Source organism: Aquarana catesbeiana, linkage group LG02 (assembly GCF_042186555.1).
Source record: "Aquarana catesbeiana isolate 2022-GZ linkage group LG02, ASM4218655v1, whole genome shotgun sequence".
NCBI lineage: Eukaryota > Metazoa > Chordata > Amphibia > Anura > Ranidae > Aquarana > Aquarana catesbeiana.
In genome coordinates, this window is record NC_133325.1 from 272,238,164 (window position 1) to 272,253,556 (window position 15,393).

A 15,393-nucleotide genomic window follows, 5' to 3' on the forward strand; every position below is an offset into this window, starting at 1 on the left:
ATATTTGGGCACAATCGCTGCATTTGATGGACACAAGTGGCTGCGCTTGGGCACAGTGAGGCTGCAATTGATGGGGGGGGGGGGTTTCAGTAATTTTCAGTTTGTTTTGCGCCCCCCCAAAAATTTTGAGCACCAGCTGCCACTGTAAGGAAATAGTTAACTTAGAGAGACCTATGCTATGTGTCTAGTGGTATTTCATTTCATTGCTGGGAGGGAAGTAAGGAATGTGCCAGTGGCAGCTGGTGGGGGCGGCAAACAATGCACCCATAGCCAACCACCCCCCTCAGGTGGTCGCCAGGTCACCTGCACCCGGCGCTGCACTTATCATATCTAGGTCGCGGCTGCTCCGGGCGGCAGACGGCAGCTTCCCCTGTGTCTCCTCCTCCCCTGCATCATACCGTGTGCCTCCTCCCTCCTCTCCTCCATGCGCCGTGCATCTCCTCCCTCCTTCACCTAGGTGGCCAATCGGATCGCCTCTTGTTTTGGCCAACGAGGTGACAGGTCTCAGGACCCACTTCCTGATTGACCAGGAGAACAATAAGGAAGACAATAGTGAATGTTCATTCACTATTGTCACACAAGAGGGTGTGCTCGGGGCTCGGGGAGCCCCTGGCTCTAATCACGTGCTTCAAAATAAAAAAAAAAACATTTAAATACATGCGTCCGGACGCTTGGATAGGGGGGCGGTACCCCTACGCCCCTTATGTACGGGCCGCCACTGGAAGGTACGCTGGACTGGTGGAGTGGGTAGTGGATCTGCATGTCCCTCCGAATGCAACACATACATTAGTTATATATGAGTAGATATTTGGAATGGAACATCTATGGAAGAACGCTGCACATTATTGCTGCACACACGTGGCTCGTCTCTAAGCCAATGGATTGCTCTTATGTTTGATTCTTCACATGATTGCAGCCTTTGCCTGATCCCGGGCATTGGTGAGCACACCTTTGGGGCATTAACCCACGTTCACGGGCGCAGTTAGACCCCGCCCACATAGGGGATGCATAAAGTGTAGAGTAAGATGTAAGGGGGTTCAGGGGGTGGGCGGTGCATCATGAAGTAAAATTTAAAAGGGTGTTCAACTGGTACAAAGCATGGAATTGTGGGCACTGCTGCTGATGATACACAGGAAGCATAAATGTAGCCATGCGCTTTAAGACTGGGTTCACACTATAGAACGCAGTGGCTCACAGCAGTAGTCTGGTGGGTCTCCATTCCCTATATCAGGTTTGGGCTGAATTCAGACCTGTAATGGACCAAAAGACACATAGGGAGCTGCTGTGGAGATGTGTGAACCTACTCCATAAGAGATTGGATGAGGAGAAACTCACATCCAATTCGCAATAGTGTGAACCCAGCCTTAAAGTGTTCCTAAATCCACAACAGTAAAATCTGTCTGTATATGCAGCATAGCATGCTTGTTATACTCACCGTGGAACTTAAAGTGGAAGTAAACCCATCCACAAAATGGTTTTATTTCCAGTACGTGCCGGAAATGTAACACTCCCATTAGTTGTGCTCTCAACCAAACTGTCAAACCATCCAATGGCTGGTGTCATAACTGATCACATGTGCAGCATCATGGTAGTTGTAGATTAAACAGAGGCCAATATGGCAGCTTCCTTGGCTGAAAACGATAGGAGGGTTCACTTACACTTTAAGGGTTTAATCCTCTGCATTGTGTAAAAAGGCTGTTTTATTCTGTATGCACAGATCATCCCCTCCCTGCACTGTCTATCTGGGGAAGGCCAGCTAACACAGTCAGGGTAGCTGACCTGCACATGCTCAGTCTTTTATGCTGGAGAGAACATTTACTTGTTTTCAGAGCTAGCCAGGTCACATGATATTTACATCACACATGTGGGTGTGTATACAGGCTGAAGTGGAAATCTCCTCCTACCTGAACTCTCAGCACTGAAGAAACTGTGCAGTTTATCACTGACCATGGTATACAGATCATCCAAAAAGGTATGTAGTGGCAGTATTTTAATGTAAAAAGAAGATTTATAAGCTGTGGGCACTGTAGGGAACTATTTTCATATTACTGGATTTAGTAACACATCTTATTCGCACATTTCTATGCATGGTTCTTTTGCATGGGGGACGAGAAAAATGGGACGAGAAAAATGTGCGGTTCTGCCCCAAAAAAGTTTGTGAAGGTTTTTTTGAATTTCACACAACAGGCATAGCTCCCAATTGTCCCTGATTTCGAGGGACTGTCCCTGATTTGGAGCAATGTCCCTCTGTCCCTCATTCCTCCTCATTTGTCCCTCATTTTGTCCTGATCTATACAGTTGTATATACAATTCACTTTTTATCTATCAAAAAGTGTTTTCCAGCACTAAACCTTTAACCACTTAAGGACCAGCCTCGTTTTGGATTTTAGGTGTTTACATGTTTAAAACAGTTTTTTTTTACTAGAAAATTACTTAGAACCCCCAAACATTCTATATGGTTTTTCTTCTAACACCCTAGAGAATAAAATGGCGGTTGTTGCAATACTTTTTTTTGCACCGTATTTGCACAGCGGTCTTAAAAGCGCACTTTTTTTGGAAAAAATTCACTTTTTTGAATAAAAAAATAACACAACAGTAAAGTTAGCCCAATTTTTTTTTATATTGTGAAATAAAATGTTACGCCAAGTAAATTGATACCCAACATGTCACGCTTGAAAATTGCGCCCGCTCGTGGAATGACGTCAAACTTTTACCCTCAAAAATCTCCATAGGCGACGTTTAAAAAAAATTCTACAGGTTGCATATTTTGCGGTACAGAGAAGGTCTAGGGCTAGAATTATTGCTCTCACTCTACCGGTCGCTGCGATACTTCACATGTGTGGTTTGACCACCGTTTTCATATGCTGGCGCTACTCGCGTATGCCTTCGCTTCTGCGCGCGAGCTCGTCGGGACGGGGGGTTTTAAAATTTTTTTTTTTTTTTTTTATTATTTATTTTACAATATTTTATTTATTTTTACACTGTTTAAAAAAAAATGGTGTCACTTTTATTCCTATTACAAGGAATGTAAACATCCCTTGTAATAGAAAAAAGCATGGCAGGACCTCTTAAATATGAGATCTGGGGTCAAAAAGACCTCAGATCTCATATTTACACTAAAATGCAATTTAAAAAAAAAAAAAAAGTCATTTAAAAAAATGACATTTGAAAAAATGTTCCTTTAAGAGGCGTGGACGGAAGTGACGTTTTTGACGTCGCTTCCGCCCAGCAGTGTCATGGAGACGAGTGGTCGCCATCTTAGCCTCACTCGTCTCCAGACACACCACAGAGGAGGACGCGATCGCCTCCGCCGCTACCGACGGCTCCGGTAAGCGGCGGAGGGCACTGGCTCTCAGCGGGAGGGGGGGGGGCCCTCTCCCACCACCGATAAAAGTGATCTCGCCGCAGGGACCACTTTTATCTGAAAGCCAGCCGCCGCAGGAAAACGGGGGATACCGTGGTTATAGCAGCTAGCTGCTGCCATAACCACGATATCCGCCGCCAAAGTTTGGACGTACATCGTAAGTGGTTAATCTGATTTCTAAATTGCTGCATTTGTAGATTCCAAAAGCCAATATAAATGAATTGTAGTGGTAAAAAAAGCACTTGTGAGTTTAACCAATCTTGTGTTTTTATTTTTTTTTTTCCTTTAAGGGGGCATGACAAGGGGTGTGTCCTATACCTGCATACTTTTGCTGATAGGTGTCCCTCATTCCCATCTCAAAACATTGGGAGGTATGCAACAGGTGACAAATGACACAACGCTCAGGTGTGAACAGGTTTACAAATAACGTGATTCTTCATCTTCTGGAAGGGTGCAACAAATCGCTCAGGTGGGAATGAGGGCTAAGCCATGCTTACCATTATTTCCAGAGACAAACCAAAATCTGAGAGCATCTCACAGCATTAACAGTTAGCAGCTACGCTCCTGTAAAGTGCTCGTGGTTGATAGGAATTGCCTGGAATGGGTGATGACAGGAAATCAGGAAGCAGCCAGCAGCAGCAGTGAGCAGAATCTCTCCATCAAAGGCACTGCTGCCTCCCTGGCTGCTGTAGAGTGTGTGCAGCTGTTCCTGCGTGTATGCCTGTGTCTCCCTTATCTGCCACCTCTAAGGAGGAAGGACCAGCACAATCACTCATCTCCATCCTCTCTGCACACACTACAAGCAGCCAGTGAGAATGAATAGAAGCTAGAGATGCAGGCTAAACTTCCATGCAAATGAAGGCAAAGGCAGTGCAATAGGTAGGTTGTGATCTCCTCGCTCCATGTTGTTGTATTGTTCATCTCCTATCTCTGACCCCCCCCTTGCTGTGTCCCCCATCCTCTGCTGCTGGGTATCTGCTGCTGCTGCAAGTGTTGGCTGCTGCTTTATGGCTTGGGGTGTCTAGGGGGGCCAGGGGACATCGAAGCAGCCAAGCAGGCCATTTGTTTGTCTTTGTAATGCTTTTACGTCTACGTGATATGCAGAGAATATTTCCGCCCATTTCGTAGAAGCTCATCAATGACATGCACATCAAGCCACTTCAGTATTTCTATTTGCAGCTCATTTGTACATTTTTTTTTTTGTGTGGCGTATATCTCTTCCATTTCTATGGTTCAGATAATATGTGTGTGCACAGCTTATAGAGATGAAGGATACAGTGCTTTGGTCCCCTCCCCCAAATGACAGGGGTTGTCATGGTGATGAGGCTGCCAGCTGCAGCATCCTAGTTATCAATGAGGAGGAGGAGGGGGAGGTGAATGGGAGATGTAGGAGAGTCCAAGGTTCACATGTACACAGACAAACCAGGCAAACACGGAAGAGACGAGGTGGGCAGGTATATCGACTTTATTTAACATATAGACAAGTTTAATGGCAGTCAAATACACAATTCTAGCAAATCAGCAAGAGCACCTTAAAAATCACAGATATGCTGCTGCGACTTAAATAAAGGTCACCATACATGTTACAATCTGAATGTGCAATCAATTTCAGTTACCAAAACTATGTAATATGAGGACCTATCCAAATGATCCAGTCAATCTCTTTCCAATCAGACATGCCCTTGTACAACATGTTGCTGGTAGATCTAAAGAAGATTGTACAGAAAAATTGTACCATGTGTGGTGAACTTAAATTAGAACTAGTGACAAACTTTTTTTTTTTTTTTTTTTTTTTTCATTTTGGATGGAGTAAAGCTGCCCTTACATTATGTAATTTTCTTTCCTTCCCCCATAGGTAGAGGGAAAGAAACTTGCTTGATTCCCCCATCAACACATCCCCTCCGCAGCACTATTGTGTTCTGCCAGCGGGGAGCCTTCCCTGCCTTCAGACCACAATGATCCGTGATTGCATGAAAAAAAACCTGACAGGTTGGTTGTACTGATGTCGATCGATGGATTGATCGACTTCAGTACGAACCAACCTGTCCATACATGCATTAAATCTCGAGCTGGTTCCTGCTGAACCAGTCAAGATTCGATCGATCTATGGCCGGCTTAAAGCTGACCATACACTAGTAGAATTTTAGTTTTTTTTTTCTAATTGTTAGTGGGGGGGGGGGGGGGTCAAATTGGTGTTCTTTTTCAACCACAGTGGTGACAAAATTTGACTGAGCAGTATGGAATATTTTTCTCAAAACAAATTTCTAACAGTGTGAGTGAGTTCTTGTTCAGGAAAGTACTTTTGAATGACATCAACTCATCAGATGTACTGAGGATTTTCAGGGGAACTGTTGTTCGAATATTTACTAGTGTATGGCCAGCTTTAGGGAGGGTTATGTCCACTGCTATATTTATTTAATTTTGTCATCTATGTCACACTGGGGAGGTTTCCCTTCACTTAAAAGAGAAGTATGGGTTTTTTTTTTTTCCTCCAATCATACTTACCTAGGTGGATGCAGCAAGGGTGTCAGTCCAGGCACCTGGCGGATCCAGACTTTGTCGGGATGATGCGGTGCCTGGACTGATATCCATAATGTCAGCAGAGAGTGGACTTCAGCCCGCTCTTTGCTGAAAATGGGTCACAGGAGTGCAAAACGAATTGCACTCCTGTGATCCATAGGAGAAGTACAGCCAAATGAGCTCAGGCTGGACTTCTCCTTTAATGTCCCATAGTCACAACAGGATGTAAGTGGAAATCACTCCTTGTCACTAGAACTAGTATTCTCCCTGGTAGATTTCCCTTCTATTTCTGTTCTGTTAACCACTCAAAATTTGGGACTTTCTTCACTCTCAGTGATGACGCGAACGGGACAAATAAAGCAGTATGAACCTCCCTAATCGTAGCCATACATGCTTCAATAATCCATTTCCAATCGATTTTTCCTGAAAGAAATATTTGATCCACAGTTGATAACCCATTCGATCACACATAGGAAAGTGAATTTTGATCGATAGTTAAGATATGATCATACCTTACCATTGTAAGTTATCAATGGAATCTCTGAAGATGTCTCTCTATGATGATGATCATGAAGAAATGATCTAAATGCAGCCAATTGATGCACAATGATCCAAACATTTCTGCTCCAGCTGAAAAACTCAGTTTAATCAAATCCAATCGAAATTGAGTCGAAATCGATGGGAAGGGAAGTTATGGCTTTTTGATTGTTTGTATCATTTTGATTCACACATTGATCGGATAAATAAATTGCAGTATGTGTGACTACCGTAACAGAGACACAGACAGAAGACAGGAGTTCCCTGTCCACTCTATCCAAATGTAAAAAAAAAAAAAAAAGTAGTTGTACTCAAAGTAGAGTAGAGTACTTTTAACATAAGTTACCATTTGTATAAAGAAACTGTATCTAAATAGGAACTATATCTTGGCACAGTTAATGTAAACCCAATTACTAAAATCTCATATAAGCTTTAACATGTTCATATCATTTCAATAGTCATTTAAAAGTTATTTTCAATGTTTTTTTTAAAATCTGCTGCTTTCATTATATTAATACCTCAAATCCATGATCCTTCCATTTCAGGTACTGATAGTGGGTGACAGTGCTTTGTCCCTGTCCCCTAATTGTACTTCTGTGTTGTCACCCTGTTACACAGACATCTGATGGAGATGGCTCTTCTGTTACACATTAGGCAGACATGGTCTGCTGCTGTCCCTGTACTGAGAAATTCTATGTAGCCATTGTTGAAGTACATAATGTAGACAGCAAGTGGTTGTAGGAGATCGGAGGCATGGAAGTGAACCAAAGAATGAAAAAAGGCTAAAATAAGTATGTTTAAAAAAAGGAGATCATTTTATGTCTTGTATTTTCGCAATTAATGCAAGATGTTTTCTGACTGGATGAGGCAGAGGGGCAGATGACATCACAATCTCTGATTCATCAAATTTGAGAATGCCTTGAATTAATATTCATTAAAAAAATACAAAACGATCTCTGATTGTGTAGGTGCGCAATGAGCAACTCCCTGTAGGCCCCATTCACACAAGCAGACCAAACTGGTCAACTTGTCAGTTTTTTAGGCAGACCTGTTCGGACCCTCTTTTCTCCTCAATGGAGTGGCGAGTGTAAAAGGGCATTTGTCCGTTTACACCCACTTACATCCAATCTGATCTGATCCGCTAAAAACAGGTGAATGAGGATCTGATCCCCTTTCATCTAGCAGATTGGATCAGATGGCAGTCTGGTGTAAATGGACAGACGGTCTGTTTACATCCGACTGCCCATAGAGGAGAGCGGGCTGTGTCTGTGTCCGCTCTGCATAAGCTGATCAGACAGGGACCAGCCATTTACCTGCTCAGCCGGGATCAGCGGACAGATTCCCTGCTGAGCAAGCGGACTTCTGGCAGAGTCTGCCCAATGTGGAAGGGGCCTTAGTCAGCTTAAAGAAGGTATGTCACTCGAGCAGTACCTGATGAAGTCCAGCGCTTACTGTATGTAGCATAGACGACTGTAAGGAATTTCTGTATTCCCAGTGGCTCCTGGATGTGGCTTTAGAATGCAACCAAACTGGGCCAATGTAAGTTTTAAAAAACAACAGATCATTCCTGAAGTCCAGCTTTACATTTAAGGCTCACAACACACATTACCGTCTGATTGTACAATCTCCGTTAGCTCTACCAGCAAGTATGTAGTAAAAAAGGTCTGCCTGATTGCATACAAACTGATTGAACAGTTTAGACAGGTCCTCTTCTTACATAGTTTTGGCAGATTTAAGTTGATTGTACAGTGAGATTATATTGTGTGTGTGATCAATCTTGTGGTCACCACACACATTACAAGCTGACCATAAAATCTTTCTACAATCAACTTTAGATTTATCAAAAAGTTATTAATATGAGAACGTACTTACTCTATCCAATCAATCTGTATATCAGACAGACCCCTGCATTACATTGTTGGCAGATCTGACAGAGATTGTACAGAAAAATTGAAAAGTGTGTTAAGCATTAGGCCTGATAAATACTTAAAACCCCAAAACATTATATATTTTCTGAAAGTGGAAAACCTGGGGAATAAAAAAATGGTAGCTGCAAATTTTTATGTGAGCGTAATTGTTTATCAAAACCATCAGTACAAAATACACTAAAATTATTTTAGTGTAAAAAATTCACAATATACTTTGTTTTTGTAAAATTTAAGAGAAGACTGTGTTGAGTAAATTGACAACATAGAAATGTAAATCCCTAAAAATGTGTGCATCCACGAAATACCAAAAAATTATGATAATCCAAATTATCTATAGGCAGTGCTTTAACAAACCATTTACGACTCGTTAGTTTGGAAAATACCATAAACAGCAACCCTAAAATTGGGAGGTGAAACTTCCTAGGTGTGTGTAAATATGGGTATCTGTGTGTGGTGGTGGTGGTGGTGGTGGTGGGGGGGGGGGGGGCTGGTGTGAAGGCATGTCTAAATCTTTTTTTATTTTTCGCTTTTTTCAAATTTATTTTATTAGACTTTATTTTTTGTTTTCGCTTTATTTTCTTACTATCACAAGGGTGCTAATAAGGCCCTATGTGATAGCACATTTTATATGACAAATCCTCTCTGCTCTGTGCAAAACCATTGCACAGAGCAGGTAAGTGTGACACGTTTATTATTTTAATTTAAAAAAAAATGGAAGCTTTAAAAAACACATTAAAGTAGTTGTATAGCCGCATTATCCATTATAACATTTGTTTCTAAAATAAGCAGTGTGTTTATTTAGAAAAAAATAAAATCTCTCAATCCCTTTTTGGGGTTTTCCTATAATGCAGTCACGTGTTCCCGAGCACAGGGACTCATCTGATAGGGGCTGCTATTCCTCTCCTGATGTATGTAACACAGCAGCTTTAAAGAGTAACTCCACTTTTGTTGGAAAAAACAACAACATTCCCCCCTGGGTGATCCGTGTACATTGCAGGGATTTTAACAAACGTTGTTGCAGATTCCTACCTTTTGTTATTCTGAAGAAATAGCTGTTTGTCTGCGTTCATGTGCAAAGTGAATCTGTATGGGACTGGTTTTATAATTATCAATCAGCTGCTGCACCTGCAGGGCTCTAAGTGCAGGGTAATTTCCCTTTGGGGGAAAAATGAAATTTTTGTTGCAGGGGATGCTCAAAATCTGATTTGTATCTTAGCGCAGACAGGGAAATTTGGTAAGCCAATCACACAAGTAGGAAATAATATTTCTGGGGGCATTCTGAACACTGTCTGTATCCCCTCCGCTAGCTGTCAAAGTGGGGGAGCGGGAGCTGGTCCTTTCATAACATGTTACACCCTGAATATGGATGTAAGATGTAACATGTTATTAAAGGTGAACTTATCATTTATGTCTTGTAATTCCATAGCCTGTTAACAAAAGCCTATTGACACAATTCTTTTTGTTATAGTGTGTATGTATAACTAGCAAACGTTCTAGTTCCAGTACAGACAAGGTTGGAGGATTTTACAATTTATTTAAAATGTAATGGGACAAGTAAACTGAGGAGTAGATGGGTATCTTTAGAGAGGGAGGTGTGGGGAGTGATGTGTCCGGCAGGAGTATGGATGTTAGCTGCAGGTAAGGCATCCATCAAGGAATGAATGCGAGGGCAGGTGAGGTTTCTGGCTGGAGAAAGTTATATGTATGTGTATCAGCTGACGGTAAGACGTCCGAATGGGGGCGGGGGGGATTAATGTGTGTCAGCAAAGGTTAGGTGAATGGGGTGGTAGAGGATCAGGCATGGGGGTGGAATGGTGACACCGAGGGGGGGGGGTTAGGGTGTCAACCACAGCTGTCTGGTAAGGGTAGGGGTTGCAGAGGCCAAACTGTAGGCACAGTAATGAGAATAGTGGAATACAGTTATGCATGAGAGCAGGGTAAGAACAAGGGGCAGGATGAAGGTCAGGTGAGTGGTGAGAGTGTTGGAGGAGTTAGGGTATCAGGTGCAGCAACATGGTGAAGGGTGATCTCAGAGGGTATCACATAACATAACAGAGAGGTATTGTAATCTGCACTAAGACTCAGGGAGTGGTGGTGTCAGCTGGAGAAGCCTCAGTGCTTGCTGCTCTCTTATACGGACTCTTTGTTGGGTGCCACAACAGCATCAGAACTCGCGGGGGATTGACTTGTGAACTGACAGGTCAGGGGCAGCCGAAACGTTGACTTCCTCTTGGGGTTGAAGACTGCCATCCTGCTACAGCAGTGTCAGAACTTGGGGCCGTGTCAGGTTACATTGCTGTGCACTGCCAAAAATGCTGCATGCCCTTTTTGATGCCTCTTGGTGCATTAGCTCATTCAAATTATTAGAATGCCTTAACACAACACACACTAGCGCTTGTGAAAGGGGCCACTAATTAGCCTGCCTAATGCACAAAAACACACCAAAAAGTGTATGTAGCATTTTTAACAGTGGAAGGCAACACATGGTAACACGTAGGTAAGGTGCTGGGGTACCATTCAGAATGAATTGCATCACATCCGTGAACTAGTCAAATCCAACGTGTGTACGCTTTCAACGTCTCAAAAACGGCAGAAAAAAATCGAAAAAAATAAAATACCCCATTCAAGATGTAGCACCCTGGTGTTTAGGCAGGGTTGCTACTAAATTTACATGCCAGGTATAGCTGCTTCGGCTAATTGTTGAGGATTAATTGGTTTCACTCTAAGTCTGGAAGATTTGTAAATATAGTATAATAGTATAATATTAGTCAAATTCTGTTTGCCATCAAGCGAGATGGTGTCAGTCACTCAAGCCCCACCCAACATGTTTCATCACTACAGAACAGGAGCCAGACTTAGCTTAGCTGTAGTTACAAGAGTGCAGTGCAGCACAGAAAAAAAATAGCTCATTTTTACTAGACCTGAATCAAACAGACATGTGCAGCAGAAGCCTACATTGTTGTCACTCTTTGTGTGCAGTAGAGATGTAGACAGGATAAATGTAAACAATACAATATTTATATTGGCCTGACCCTGCAAAAATCGCTAGGTACGAAGTTATGCTTTCAAAGTTGCTTGGCATCACTGGATATAATAAAATAGTTAATATGATTTTGCAGTTATCCTTAGTTGCATTGCAAATAAGAATAGTATATGAGAAACAAATCAGAATAAATTATATATTTTTATTGACAAATAAAATACCTTGTACTGACTGAGATGTTCGTTTTACAGATACTTGTACTTCTAATTTGTGTTGACCTTTTTTAAAAGTATAGTTTTTACTAAGTATGTACTAAGCACAAGAAAAGAAGTGGAAAGCATAGTGTGGGAGAGCCCTTATGACATAGTATTTAGTGACTCACGGATGTAAGAGAGAGTAGTTGGGATAATGACTGCAACCTGGATGTAACTCTTGTGGAGACTGTCTCCATGCAGATGTTGAGACGGTTGCTTTAGATGTTCAGGGAACTTTGGTCCAAAGTTCATCTGGCATACATTGGGATGGCAGAGTAAACTTAATCAATGTAAAAAGGCTGGGAGTGGTGTGTGGGCCACAGAAGAGTCCATCGATGGGTGGTGTAGGTGTACTCAGTGACTATACTGTGTAAAAAGAAAAGGATTCTGATAGCAAAAGTAAGCTTGATATTTAAATATTTAATACATCACCAATGATGCCTTTCGTGACTACAGTTACTTCCTCAGAAATATGGTGTAAACATTGATTGTTTAACAGTAATAGACAGGCATATGTAGCTATTCTAACAGGGCGTAAGTGCAATTTGCCTTGGCTCAGTTCTCATATGCACAAGGGAGGCCCCTTGCTCCGGTACAGCCTTCCTAACCAGCTGCGATATCTCTCTTTCAGCCAATCCAACTCCAGACATTCTCACAACTGTAGCCAACTCCAGTTGACCCCCATGCTCTCTGCCCCAGTCAGTGACGGTAACCGAGTCCATTCTCTCTTCAGTCCTGGACTCATCACATGACTTGCTTGAGCATCCCATGAGGGGTCTCTCGGACAAGCGACCAAATGTAGTGCTACCCCCCCATGAGGGCTTGCCTAAGAATCTGTACCCTACAGGTTGCTCTGACCTTGCAAGTCCTCTGACACCTCTGATATTCTGGGTTCCGACATTCTTGTTGTGACAAAAGATACTTAGAAACAGACTGAAGTATTAGTAGCATTGAAATTCAGCAAGATAAAATCGTTATCTGATGAGGATTTACTATGACAAATAACCCTGAAAAAACACAGTTAGAAGAATGATAACTGAGTGTAGTAAAATATAAAAATTTATACCGGACCAACTCTGCCTGGATTGAGCTCTATGGGCACAGGTAGAAGAAGGGCAGAGGAATGACCAGATTCGTGTCAGACCACTCCCTTCCGTTCCCCCGACATCACAGTCCCAAAGAACCGTATAAATCCTGTATTTAACTGAATTCAAATGGTATGACCAAAAAGTCTTTAGACCCACTATTTAGTGGTGTGCTTGAAGTGTCCTGACAAGTAGCGTGATGTAAAATGTGCTTGCGGTGTCCTGGCAAGCAGGTCGAACACTGTCGCTGCTTGCGGAAACTAATGCCGCGTACACACGAGCGGACTTTACGGCAGACTTGGTCCAGCGGACTTTTCAACGGACCTTCCGACGGACTTTACGAATGAACGGACTTGCGTACACACGATAAACTAAAGTCCGATGGATTCGTACGTGATGACGTACGACCGGACTAAAACAAGGAAGTTCATAGCCAGTAGCCAATAGCTGCCCTAGCGTCGGTTTTTGTCCGTCGGGCTAGCATACAGACGAGTGGACTTTTCGACCCGACTCGAGTCCGTCGGAAAGATTTGAAACATGTTTCATTTCTAGGTCTGTCAAACTTTTGGGAAAAAAAAGTCAGTTGGAGCCCACACACGATCGAATTGTCCGGCGGACCAAATCTGCCGTAAAGTCAGCTCATGTGTACGCGGCATTAGAGTAGCAGAAAGTTCTCCTACAAGTTTTAGTCAGAGAAACAATACAATGGTGTTTGCATGTTGTGTCTTTTGTTAAAGGAAGATCGGCAAGTGCCTGCTCAACAATCCCAGCGACTTTCGATATTAACCGATTCAGCCCCGGAAGAATTTACCCCTTTCCTGACCAGAGCGTTTTTTGGCGATTTGGCACTGCGTTGCTTTAACTGACAATTGCGTGGTCGTGCCACGTTGTACCCAAACAAAATTGACGTCCTTTTTTCCCCACAAATAGAGCTTTCTTTTGGTGGTATTTGATCGCCTCTGCATTTTTTATTTTTTGCACTGTAAACAAAAAAAGAGCGACAATTTTGAAAAAAAAGCAATATTTTTTACTTTTTTCTATAATAAATATTCCCCAAAAATATATTAAAATTTTTTTTTTCCTGAATTTATGCCGATACGTATTCTTCTACATATTTTTGGTAAAAAAAATCGCAATAAGTGTTTATTGATTGGTTTGCGCAAAAGTTATAGCGTCTATAAAATAGGGGATAGATTTATGGCATTTTTATTAATATTTTTTTAACTAGTAATGACAGCGATCAGTGATTTTTATTGTGACTGCGACATTATGGTGGCTACATCGGACACTTTTGGTGCTATTTTGGGACCATTCACATTTATACAGCGATCAGTGCGATTAAAAATGCACTGATTACTGTGTAAATGTGACTGGCAGTGAAGGGGTTAACCAGGAGGGGGTGCTGCAGGGGTTAAAGCGGGGTTCCACCCAAATTTTGAACAATATCTGTATGTATTCTCTTCCTTGCCTAGATGCTGACATGCCATTTAAAAAAATTTAAATCGCCGTAATTACCTTTTATTTTTCTATTCTTCTTTGCACTTCCTGGTTCTCCTCCAATGGGAGTAGCCATGTTTCTAGCCTCTCCCAGACTCCTGGGAGCTAGTCTCAGGCTTCCCAGGATGCCACTGAGCATGTGCGGGAACGAGCAGTGAATGCTGGGAGCACAGCATTCACCACATCCAGGAAATAAATGCTTGTGGGCTTCAAATGCCCACAATGAAGATGGAAACCGCCTGCAGTGAATAATATAAGTTATTCTTTCCGACGAAATCTGACACAGGCGGACATATTACACACAATATGTGAGTATGTAATGCTGAGAAGAAAAGTTTGTGAATGAACTCAAAAAAAAAAAACGATAGATAGGTGGACCCCCGCTTTAAGTGTGTCCTAGGGAGTGATTATAACTGTGGGAGGGATGGTAGCTGTGATCAGTGTCCTGTTACGGGGAAATGTTTGATTACATCAGCATTTCCCCGTTCTTCCTCTCCTTGAGATGATCACGGGTATCCCCACGGACGTTCGCGGGACCCACGGTCGGACTCACGGAGCTCACAGCAGGTGCGTGCGCCTGCTATCCGGACCTCGCAAGATCACATACATTAGCATGATTTCGTGCAGCGAAGCCAACCTGCCACAGTAAAACTGCGGTGGCTGGTCCGCAACCGGTTAAAGAGTGGCGTGAGGGTTCCGCAGCAGGCCTCTGCAAAGTCTGGCTCAAGGGATGGTGCTAAACCCCGTGTCGCACTGCGCTGCAGCCCAGCTAGATCAGGCATGGATGTGATGAGAGCAGCCTCCAGGCTGCCGCGGAATGACCATAAGTGGCTTGCAGTGGATGCTCCGGCACCTGTTCGAGATGACTCTCTTTCTCCCTGTTGCACAGGCTGCAACTCAGTGGCAGCACAGTCTAACACAGAGTCACTGCTTGCAGATCCAGGCCATGGTCCCAAGAGAGTGATTCTGTCCCCACGCAGGCTTTTTATTTCCTCTCCTAGCATTCTGTTCTTCCTCATCCGGCTGGGATTTGTAGTTCATAACAGTCCGACTGAATATAGAACTTGACTCTTTGGACTACATGTCCCAAGATGCTTTGCTCCATTCTTAGTTCTCATTCACCCTGACTTCAGGATGTGATGACATAGAGTCCGCGCTGGGCACTAGGGGGAAATACTGGGTCTCACTGTAAAGAAAAAAAATAATAAAAAAGAAAATAAAGAAT

General features: G+C 42.8%; 1 protein-coding gene across 3 annotated transcripts in view; it reads left to right on the top strand.

Annotated features, from left to right (window-relative positions):
• The first annotated feature begins 3,897 nt into the window (after window positions 1–3,897).
• Window positions 3,898–15,393, top strand: part of NALCN (sodium leak channel, non-selective) — a 948,399-nt gene continuing 936,903 nt past the window's right edge. For 2 of the 3 annotated variants that reach the window (XM_073614437.1, XM_073614436.1), the window contains exon 1: window positions 3,899–4,243. The gene's annotated coding sequence lies outside the window, so the exon portion shown is untranslated. Of the gene's footprint in view, window positions 4,244–15,393 lie in introns of all 3 variants that reach the window. The other variant, XM_073614438.1, reaches the window with a different exon arrangement.